Source organism: Pinus tabuliformis, chromosome 4_1 (genome assembly GCF_031772625.1).
Source record: "Pinus tabuliformis cultivar Carrire ecotype Pingquan chromosome 4_1, CPIR1, whole genome shotgun sequence".
Classification (NCBI taxonomy): Eukaryota; Viridiplantae; Streptophyta; class Pinopsida; order Pinales; family Pinaceae; genus Pinus; species Pinus tabuliformis.
The window spans coordinates 529,435,867-529,446,772 of NC_142303.1; the positions used below are offsets into that span (position 1 = coordinate 529,435,867).

Sequence of the window (10,906 nt, forward strand, 5' to 3'; positions counted from 1 at the left end):
TATTGCGTCTTCGAAATTGTATCCTTCCCATGGCATATAAGCTACTAAAACGTTTTTTCCCAAAGATAGTTCTCCGCCTACCGTAGTCGCACCATCCGCCAGAATTTGTCCCTTCTTTACACATTCCCCTTGATGAATTTTAGGTTTTTGATGCGTACAAGTATTGGTATTAGAACGTTGATATATAACCGATTCTGTTCGTACAGTGTCTCCATTAACCGATGAAGTTATATTTACAGCATCGATATACTCGATCCTTCCCTCTTGTGTAGCTATAGCTACACTTCCTGAATCTAGAGCTGCTTGACCTTCCAACCCAGTTCCGGCAATGCACTTCTCGGGTCGAAAAAGTGGAACTGCTTGACGCTGCATATTAGAACCCATTAGAGCGCGATTCGCATCATTATGTTCGAGAAAAGGAATAAGGGAAACTCCAACGGAAAAATATTGGAAAGGAAAAATACTTCTGAAATGGATTTGTTCCCATGCAATAACTATAAATTCTTGTCGGTATCGAGCTGGAGTAATTTGTTCCTCTTGAATTCCTTGATTTAACGCCAAAGAATTTCCCGTAGCTATCCGATAGTATTCATCCTCATCTTCTCCCGGTAGTAGATAAACCATATGTTCTTCTCTCGATCTCTCGGAGATCTTATAGAATGGACTTTGTAAAGAACCACAATCACCAATCTTTGCATGAATAGATAATGATGCAACAAGTCCAGCATTCATTCCTTCGGACGTATCGATTGGACAAATACGCCCATAATAACTGGGATGAATATCCCGTGTCCGAAAACTAGCAGTTCGCCCTGTTAAGCCCCCAGGACCTAAATGGCTCAATTTTCGCCCATGAGCTATTTCCGTCAATGGATTAGTTTGATCCAAAAATTGGGATAAGGGGTGTGAACCAAAAAAATCTTGAAAAGTGTTTTTTAATAGAGTTGAAGTGACCAAGTTCTGAGGAGTTGATCTGCGCTTGGTTGCTCTGTGTATAGTTCTTTTAACTGCATCTTCTAAACGACCTAGAGCTAATCTAAATTGATTCTGTAATAAATCTGCTACAGAACGAATCCGTCGATTTCTGAGGTGATCTATATCATCGAGTGTACCCATTCCAAATTTAACCCCGATAAGGTAATCCACAGCAGCCAATACATCTTGTGGTAATGAAAAAATCTCGTTCTCGGGTATATCAAGGTTCAGTTTTTGGTTCAGATTTCGTCGACCAATCTTTCCCAATTCACATCTTTTTCGGAAAAATTTTTCTTGCAATTCTTTACATAGAGACTCGGAAAATACCAAATCGCCACTTATACAGTAGAGTTTTTTATAAAACTCCAGAATGGCTTTTTCCCTCGACCATAGATATTCCTCCCGCTCCCACCTCTCCTTCTTCTTCAATAAAAATAAAAATCTTTCGGGATAGCGAGTATTGTCCAGAATCTCTTCGAGATTTAAACCCATAGCTGATAATAGAACTGGAATAGATATTTTTTGTTTTCTGCTTACACGAGCCCATATCCTTTCTCCCACATCGATCTCTAATTTCGATCTTCTTCCCCAATCTGAAATCAGAGTGCCAGTATATATATAATTAATTCTATTATGGTCTAATTCCGAACGGTAATAAATACCAGGACTTATTAATATTTGATTAACTACGACTCTGTAAATCCCATTTACTACAAATGTTCCATGGGAATTCATTAAAGGAATATTTCCGAGAAATACAGTTTGTTTCTGTATCTTCCTACTATTCCTCCGAATCGATCTTGCTGGTACATATAATTCAGAGTAATATGTAAGGGACTGATATACAGCATCTCTCTCTTTGATGAAAGGTTCTGCTAATTCATATTCATTACCAAAAAGCCTGAATTCAATTTCTTTATCTATATCCTCAATTTTTGGAAAATTATGAAGTTCTTCCATCAAGCCCTGATCGATAAAACGACAAAATCCTTCAAATTGTATCTTACCAAATTCAGGGATTGTAAACGCTCCCTCATTTTCATCTAATCGCATTGGAAGTTTCCCATCTGTAGAAAAATCTATTAAATTATTCCCGATTGATCTATATGGATCAATCCGACAAAAAAGATTCGGATGTATATTCAGTCTTCACTATATCCCATGAAATTCTACCCGTATCCAGATATACTTCCAATAAAAAAAAAAAGGATAAGGAAGAGGTACTTTGATACTTTCTTCCAACCACGTGAAATGGAGCTATGAACGAATGAATCAAACCATTCTTAAATGTTAATCTCACTTAGAAAATTTCCTAATGAAAATAGTCAGATCGAAAGAAAGACGGAGAACAAATTAGATCCATTTCCTTTATGGTTGACTTTAGCATACATCTCATACTATACTTAAAGGACGGACGAATGACTTGAAAGGACAAAAGATTCGATCTGTCCATGGGATTCCCATATCTCGGCGACATAGCCAAGCGGTAAGGCAGAGGACTGCAAATCCTCCATCCCCAGTTCGAATCCGGGTGTCGCCTTGTTGAGGTAAGTAAATGGAAGGAAAAGTCTGTATTTCCATTACAGAACCTCTGGAGACATATTGGTACATATTACCAATATAGATAGTGAGTTACGTACATTTGATCCCGATTCCGTCGTGAATGTACGACCCTCGAGTTAGTTATAGTAACTTGTTGGTCAATGAACAAATGGATTTATTGATCTCTCATATCAGCTCGAACGTCAGTAACGTTCAGAATGCAAAGGTGGTCATTTCAACTTCAACTTTGCACTATGGTTAATAGTTCCCTTATCATCTCGATGATGAAATCATTATTTTTTAGAGAACATGATCCGTATGGATATAGTCGGTATAACTTGGGCTGCTTTAATGGTAGTTTTTACATTTTCCCTTTCACTCGTAGTATGGGGGAGAAGTGGGCTATAATGGTAATGCTTAAGAATCAATTATTGCGTTCCTTCCATATCATGCATGGTAATATATTCTGTTCCATAAGGATCCAGTAATATTGAATCTTCGTTCCAAATTGAAACACTCTACATGGAATTATTTCCTCTTTATCCCCGTAAGGGATGTACGTAATCCCTTATCATTATCATTTTCCTATGAAAAATCTTATTTTCTTCAACAGGTTTGAATTCATTAGTTCTTTTCTAGAATGAGTCGATAATATCATTTCTTCCACTGAAGAACGATCTCTCTTCTCTTTCTTAGTAGGAATAGAAAGAGTCCCTGTTTTATCGGATGGTTCCGAATTGAATTGATCGGATCTGATATGAATTCCGTTCTCGGAAAAATATGGGACATAAGTCTAAGTCATAGATTCCTTTGCTTTTTCATATACCATTTCAAGTGCTATATCTAACATGTGCTAGATATAGATGTTCGTACCGAAAAAAAGATGTTCAACTTTGATCCTAAAGAATCCGCAAGTACGTTCAGAATTAAGTCTGTCTGCATTGGGTCTATTTTTCCAGGAGCAGGAAGAAGGTGATGTGATCAGCTCCGCTATTTTATGGTACGAGGTCCTTCATCCTACATTTACCATATATGGATAAGTACCATTAAGATATATTTATCCATATATGGGTGTAAAAGAAGAAGTAGTACAAAAGAAAAGGTTAGATATTCTTTTCCTCCGTACTACTTCTTCTTTTCTTTTCAAAAAAAATTAAAAGCAATCCCTACCCTGTATTGTTGTAATACAATAGATCCACCCTATATTGTTGTAATATAAAAGATCTCATAACCTATTTTATACTTATGATCTGGATCATAAAGATCTATCTAGTGATCAGCAATCAATTGATTTTCATCAAAATCAATTGCTTCCACTGCTTGCACTGGCCGTTTTGACGTAAGGGATAAGTAGAAAAGCAGTAGGAACTGCAAGGAACAGTAGAACAGCAATAAATGCAAGGGTATTTACTTCCATGATCTCCTTATTTTAACTTTGTTCAAAAATAGCTCGAGATTTGATCTCATTTTGATCTCATTTTGATCTCATAGAGATGAATGAATCTTTCTTTCAAGATCCATGAAATAGATGTATGTCATTGATAGAATTGGTTCGAGTAACGGAATCTAACTAATGGATTGAATGAATTCTTCGATGGAAATAGTATAACCTAATACGATCACTTTTGATAAGACTAGTAGTAAAAACTTACGTGCATCAGAAAACGTTCCGATCAACACATGTCTGGTATAATTTCGAAAGAATAGGATTCGTACGAATAAGAACCTTATGCTCCTCCAGAAGACGTTCGTCAGACATGAGAGATATTTTGCTTGGATCTCCACGATTTAGATGGAATTGTGAATCTATCCCGCTTCGGTGATGATATAGAAAGAAGTATCCCATATCGAATTTATCCAGAGGCCCACCCCATGACCCTGGAATGATAAGGACTAGTCCGTCCAGATCCTGACATGATCATTCACAGTTCACTTACTATTGGATCGGGACTGACGGGACTCGAACCCGCAACTTCCGTCTTGACAGGGCGGTACTCTAACCAATTGAGCTACAATCCCAATACAGTACAGTTCACCTACTATTAGATAATATTTATTTCATGATAGGTGCTAGATAGGTCATATAGATTATGCGAGTGCTAGGTCGATTAAATATCTTATCCTTCTCTTTCATTTTTGAAATGTATCGATTCATACGGAATTGGGCATCTACGATATGAATAGATATCGATGTCGGGGTTCAATAACCAATTATCTTTTCATTCATGATTAGCATGAATATAACCATACCGATAGATTGGTATTGATGATATTGGTTGGGTCGAGCTGGATTTGAACCAGCGTAGGCATATTGCCAACGGATTTACAGTCCGTCCTCATTAACCACTCGGGCATCGACCCAGGAACAAGACAGTAATTTAAAATTATTTAGGATACCTAACGAATGGATCATGGTACCCCCAGGGGAAGTTGAATCCCCGTTGCCTCCTTGAAAGAGAGATGTCCTGATCCACTAGACGATAGGGGCCACCAATCTATTCTTTATAATATGAAAGTGATCGGGAAGTTGTCAATAATATTACAAGAATTCTTGGTTTCCTCAAGGTTTTTTTCAATAAACTTGCCTATCGATAAAATGGAGTCCCTTCAGAAATTAAATATTGCAACTAAAACAACTCTAAAGCAATTTACGGAATCTATATTTGTGATCCATCGGCCCAGTTCCGATAAAAAAGACTTTATGGACTCAAATTATACAAAATGTTTCATACTTGATAATTTTGATAATTTAAATAATTTTGATAATTTTGATAATTTAAATAATTTTGATAATTTTGATAATTTAAATAATTTAAATAATTTAAATTATTTAAATAATTTAAATAGTGAATGGGGCTTATCGTTCTCTGATCGAAGTTATCCGGAAAAGACTCAAAAAAATATAAATGGGTTGGTTGGACAAAAGATCGATCCGTATGTTACAATCGGATCGTGGCGGGTATAGTTTAGCGGTAAAAGTGTGATTCGTTACATTATCAACTCGAATAATGGAAGGATCTTTTACATGGATCTTTGATCCATCTAAAGCTCTATTTCCAGATAGGTTCAAAACCTCCCCTATACCATCCATCCAGAGTTCATATGTTACACAACTTCATATACTTTACGTTCCCATATTAGAGTATAGTGCTTCACTTCTTTCCATTAAAACAAATGCCCGTTGGTGTTCCAAAAGTGCCTTTCCGAGCCCCTGGAGATGAAGATGCAACTTGGGTCGACTTATACAACCGACTTTATCGAGAGAGATTACTTTTTTTGGCTCAGGATATCAATCACGAGATTGCAAATCAACTCATGGGTCTCATGGTATATTTGAGTGCAGAAGATTCAAATAAAGATATTTTCTCATTTATCAACTGTCCCGGTGGATCAGTAATACCAGGGGTAGGTCTTTTCGATATGATGCAAGCAATAGTACCAGATGTACATACAATATGCATGGGGGTAGCTGCTTCAATGGGATCTTTCATCCTAATCGGGGGAGAAATGCCTAAACGTATAGCATTACCTCACGCTAGGGTTATGATCCACCAACCTGCTAGTTCCTATTATGACGGATCGGCTGCAGATTTTCATAACGAATCGAAACACGTAACGATGCTTCGCGATTACATAACCAGATGTTATATAGAAAGAACGGACCAACCCGGAGAGGTAATTCAACGGGACCTGAACAGAGATGTTTTTATGTCAGCAACAGAAGCCCAAGCTTATGGCATTGTTGATGTCGTAGCGGAAGGTTGATCTCATAGCGGAAGATCCTCTTTTTTAATTTATTTTTATAATGAACTGTAAACTGTGATCTCTTTGTTCCTTTTCAAAAAAAAAAAAGGGGGGGGGGGAAGTGATTCATTTCATAATCACCTGATATGGTATGGTTAGGATCAATCCGAACCAGTTGATTCCGCATACAATACAGCTAGAATGCCCACTATTCAACAACTTATTAGAAATGCAAGACAGCCAATAGAGAATAGAAAAAAATCTCCTGCTCTTCGAGGATGTCCTCAGCGTAGAGGAGTATGTGCTAGGGTGTATGTGCGACTCGTTTGGATCAGAAACTTAAACAGACTGGGAAATTCTTACAACGGAATAACAGAAGAATTTTCCCGCTGTAATCAAGTAAAGATCCATCATCTAACCTTACCGGGGATGAAATTTATGGTTTCCATTGGTGCAAATCCAATCACCTTGATGTGGGATGAAAAGCAATTCCTCATTGGTAGCGAATGGTCATCAATCCATTGAGCGGGGAAATCATGCAAATTGAAGAAGCATAAAGTTTATGCTCATATTGCCGCGAGAACGGAACAACAGGGTCAGCTACCTGGCCAACCCCAGAATTACATGTCGTTACTGTATTAATAGATCTTGTAATGAGAGTATTTATTACTTAATGATTCAAGAGTAGAGCTGGAGATGGTAAACCGTACAAGTTACCGATAACATACTCATCTCATATTTCGGAAATGAATAAAAGGCTCCGGCGTATAGAGAGGACCTTACCGTTGGAGAAAGAACCATAGAAACGATGAAACCCATGATTTTTTCTCATTCTCAGTACAAGGTCCCAGTCCTTGCCTACCAGGAAGATGCCTATCCAAAGGGAATTATGGTTGGGAAGGTTGCAGTAGCAAAAGCCATTGGAACTTTTATTTTCTAAATAAGAAGAATCAGTGTTATTCTCAATGGACCAAACAAAACAAATGACTAACCGAGAAAAATATTAGCGATTCATGAGAGTAAACTTCAATGACCAGAGTGAAACGTGGATATATAGCTCGAAAACGTCGGAAAAAAATTCTTGCATTTGTATCAGGCTCTCGAGGGGCCCATTCGAAACTTTTTCGAACTGCTAACCAACGGAAAGCTAGAGCCTTAGTTTCCGCCCACCGAGATAGAGGTAAACGCAAGAGAGATCTTCGTCGTTTGTGGATTACTCGGATCAATGCAGCAGCTCGTGCCAATGGGGTTTCTTATAATAGATTCATCCAATATTTGTACAAGAGGCAGTTGCTTCCAAATCGTAAAACACTTGCACAAATAGCTGTATTAGATAGTAATTGCTTTTCCACCATCTTTAACAACTTATCGTATGATGAAATAGGTTAGGTATAGATGAAATAAATAGGTAAAGATGGAATGGATAGAACAGATTCTCCCGGAGAATTCCCTCCGGGAAGGTCGAAATATTGAAAAGTTTTTTCATATTGGATTGGAAATGAACGAAAAGAATTCAATCCAATTCTTTTCCAAAAATGAAATCCTGTTGACTTTTTCAACAATAGACTCAAGATCTGCATCTTTATCGAACATATATTCCAGCTCCGATTTGATTAAGGAGTAGGCTTATTTCCCATGGATCAAATTAGTTTTCATTATAAAGAAAAGGTAACAAAGATAGAATACGAGCTCGTTTAATAGCGTTAGTCATTAGACGTTGTTGTTTTGAAGTTAATCTATTCACTCGGCCGGATAATATTTTTCCTTGCTCACTAATAAATCGACTAATTAGGCTCATATTTTTATAATCGATTCGATCTCCCGACCTAATAGGTGACAAATGTCTACGAATTGGTTTCAAATATCTACGAATTGGTTTCAAACGTCTGCGAATTGGTTTCAAATGTCTACGAAAAGATTGCTTGGGTTTATCCATAGTTTGTTTCATGAACCTTTTGAATACTATTTATTCAAAATCTTTTTAAAATATTGTTCCATTAAAGATCTTGTTGAAATACCATTTCTTTTTATATCTGTGATTTATTCCTATCCATGGGTAGTACGTTTAATCTCTTTTTTTTATCTCTCCATGAATGGTATGCTTGTAACAATAGGGACAAAATTTATTTGATTCCAATCGAATAGGTGTATTGCGTCGATTTTTCCAAGTCGTATATCTAGAAATCCCCGGGAATCTTTTATAAACACTATCTTGGGTACAACTAGTGCACTCCAAAGTAATTGTTACTCTTATATCTCCGCTCTTGGCCATAAACTTAGTCTGAATATTGGTTTTGATTTTCGACCTCAAAAATAAAAAGGGAAAAAGGGATAGAAGTTGATAGCCGGAGATCCTACGGTGAAACATTTGAAAGTAAAAAAATGATTGATCAGGAGTGAGTTTTCAGTTTTACTTACAAAATTGAATGTGGAAAGAATCTTTAGATCGATATTTCTACTTGAATTCTACCCCCTTCCAGTCCTAAACTTAGATCCTTTTTGGGGCTGAATGCACTAATTTCTCCAAGAGGTAGGAGAAGTCAATCTAGCACAATCTTTTTTCCCTTGGCTTTAAGAAAAAAATTAAGAAAAGGAAAGAGAAAGAAAAAGAGCATCTGGAAAAAAACGATTGATTTCTATCAATAGGGCGGCTAAAAAACTGACGCATAAAATAGCTAACACAGGCGCTGTGGAAAGATAGGTCTTTAGATCTTGCATTGTAAATTCTCCTTATTGATCATAATGTGTAAGTGATTCAACCGTATCAATAGTATAGTTATGAATCCTAGAGAAAACTCGGAACTGATGAATATATATATAATGTGATCCGGGCTGTGGTCCTATTTATAGAAAAGGAAAAAGATGTTTCATCACCATAATTAATAGTGATATTCTAGATAATAGACCTTACATGTATAAAGTCTTTTCACTCACGAGACCGAAGAGAAATGAAGGTGGAAAAATGTGGGAAACATATTTCTAATTCTATAAAATAAAATTAAAATAACATTGTCTAATGATTAGAAGGGATGTAGCGCAGCTTGGTAGCGTGTTTGTTTTGGGTACAAAATGTCGCAGGTTCAAATCCTGTCATCCCTACCTTTCCCTTCTTTTCTATGGAAAGAAAGGAATGAAAGATCATTTGATATCGATTCGACGGGAACATCAAATAATTGAATCGTATCAGATGCGAAAGTGTTTTGCTCTCCAAAACCTGATGCCGTAGGTTCAAATCCTACAGAGCGTGATTCTATTCCTATCAAATCCAACCCTCAAAATTATCGATAATTCATTCCAACTGGAACGAGCAATGGAATCTGACCTCCTAGGAAAAGTAGGAGGCCAATGAAATTGGAGGATATTCCAGGATCAAATATCCAATTGATCACCACGTCGGTATTGTGAATATGCAGTTACGAATAATCCGGCCAAAGTTATAGGAATTAGACCTAACACAATTCCGGATGGCAAAGCCTCAATCATTTCTATTCAACGAAATAAGTAGGGATAATAGTTATACTGGATAGTACCCTTAATTTGCTATGAATCTCAATGATCAGAAATTTATATAGAGGGAATAAACAAAATTATTGAAATTGAAATAGTGAACTGAGAGGGTTTCCCCTTCCTTCATTTTGAATAAGTTGTATCTTGCTCGAACTAATGAATAGGACTAGGGTGAAAATGATAGAAGCCAATAAGAAACCGAAATAACTAATTATAGTTATAGTAGGCGTGGAAGGACTAAATGAAATATGGTTTATACATATCTTCATGAGACAATTACCTAAATTTTTCTTTTCGTAACCTTGAGATCAGAATACAAAAGATCAATTGTCCCAATTCGTACCAATTCTCCTATATCTACTATAGGATATGTATGAATGAACATGGATGAGAGGAGATCTATAGTAGAAATCTCTTCATTATCCTAGAAATCATTCATCGAGCAACTAATGAATAGCACCGGCAAACCCCTTCACAAATTGTCGAATGTAATCTTCTTACAGGGTGAATGAATTCTCAATCAGTACGATTGGATCACCTGGCATTATCTTTTTACCAGCAACTATCGGTCCAGAGACTGGACCGGAAGAAAACTCTCCACAGACATAGCCAAAGTTTTGTGAATTTCACGTTTAGGTGTAAGAAAGAATATGAATATCCAGTTTGTCCTTTCATTTCTCGATCTTATTGATCCAATCATTCGACCCTCTAGACGGATTAGGTTTTTTAAATATTAATTATTATAGCGAGTAGAGCCCGATATTACAGAAATTCCACCTATTGAAAAGAGTAACTTGTAATTTCACATACCTAAAATTGACTAGGTTCTATTGCACTATCCACTTGGTTTTATCTAATAAGTAACACCTACTCGTTAATACAAGGTACTATATAATAAGTCTGTGGCATAACTCCATCTGTGCCGGATACTATTGGAAAAGCAACATACATCTGCGTAGCACCAATGATCCCCGTGCAATTTGAATTACTGGGTTAATCTACACGGGCATAATGTCATGTCGGAATGAAAAAGGAAGAATATAAAAGAATAATATTCTGGATGAGTTTTATTGATAGTGATTGATATCCTTTGCAAGCGGCACTCATCCTCTTTTTCGGTTCTAAAGTCACCCGTATG

At 36.7% G+C, this 10,906-nt stretch overlaps 3 non-coding genes across 3 annotated transcripts; 2 read left to right on the forward strand and 1 right to left on the reverse strand.

Annotated features, from left to right (window-relative positions):
* The first annotated feature begins 2,444 nt into the window (after positions 1–2,444).
* Positions 2,445–2,515, forward strand: TRNAC-GCA (transfer RNA cysteine (anticodon GCA)). The gene has a single exon. It is a non-coding gene; the product is annotated as a tRNA-Cys (tRNA).
* Positions 2,516–4,794: 2,279 nt separating this feature from the next.
* Positions 4,795–4,878, reverse strand: TRNAY-GUA (transfer RNA tyrosine (anticodon GUA)). The gene has a single exon. It is a non-coding gene; the product is annotated as a tRNA-Tyr (tRNA).
* Positions 4,879–9,286: 4,408 nt separating this feature from the next.
* Positions 9,287–9,360, forward strand: TRNAP-UGG (transfer RNA proline (anticodon UGG)). The gene has a single exon. It is a non-coding gene; the product is annotated as a tRNA-Pro (tRNA).
* The last annotated feature ends 1,546 nt before the right edge of the window (positions 9,361–10,906 follow it).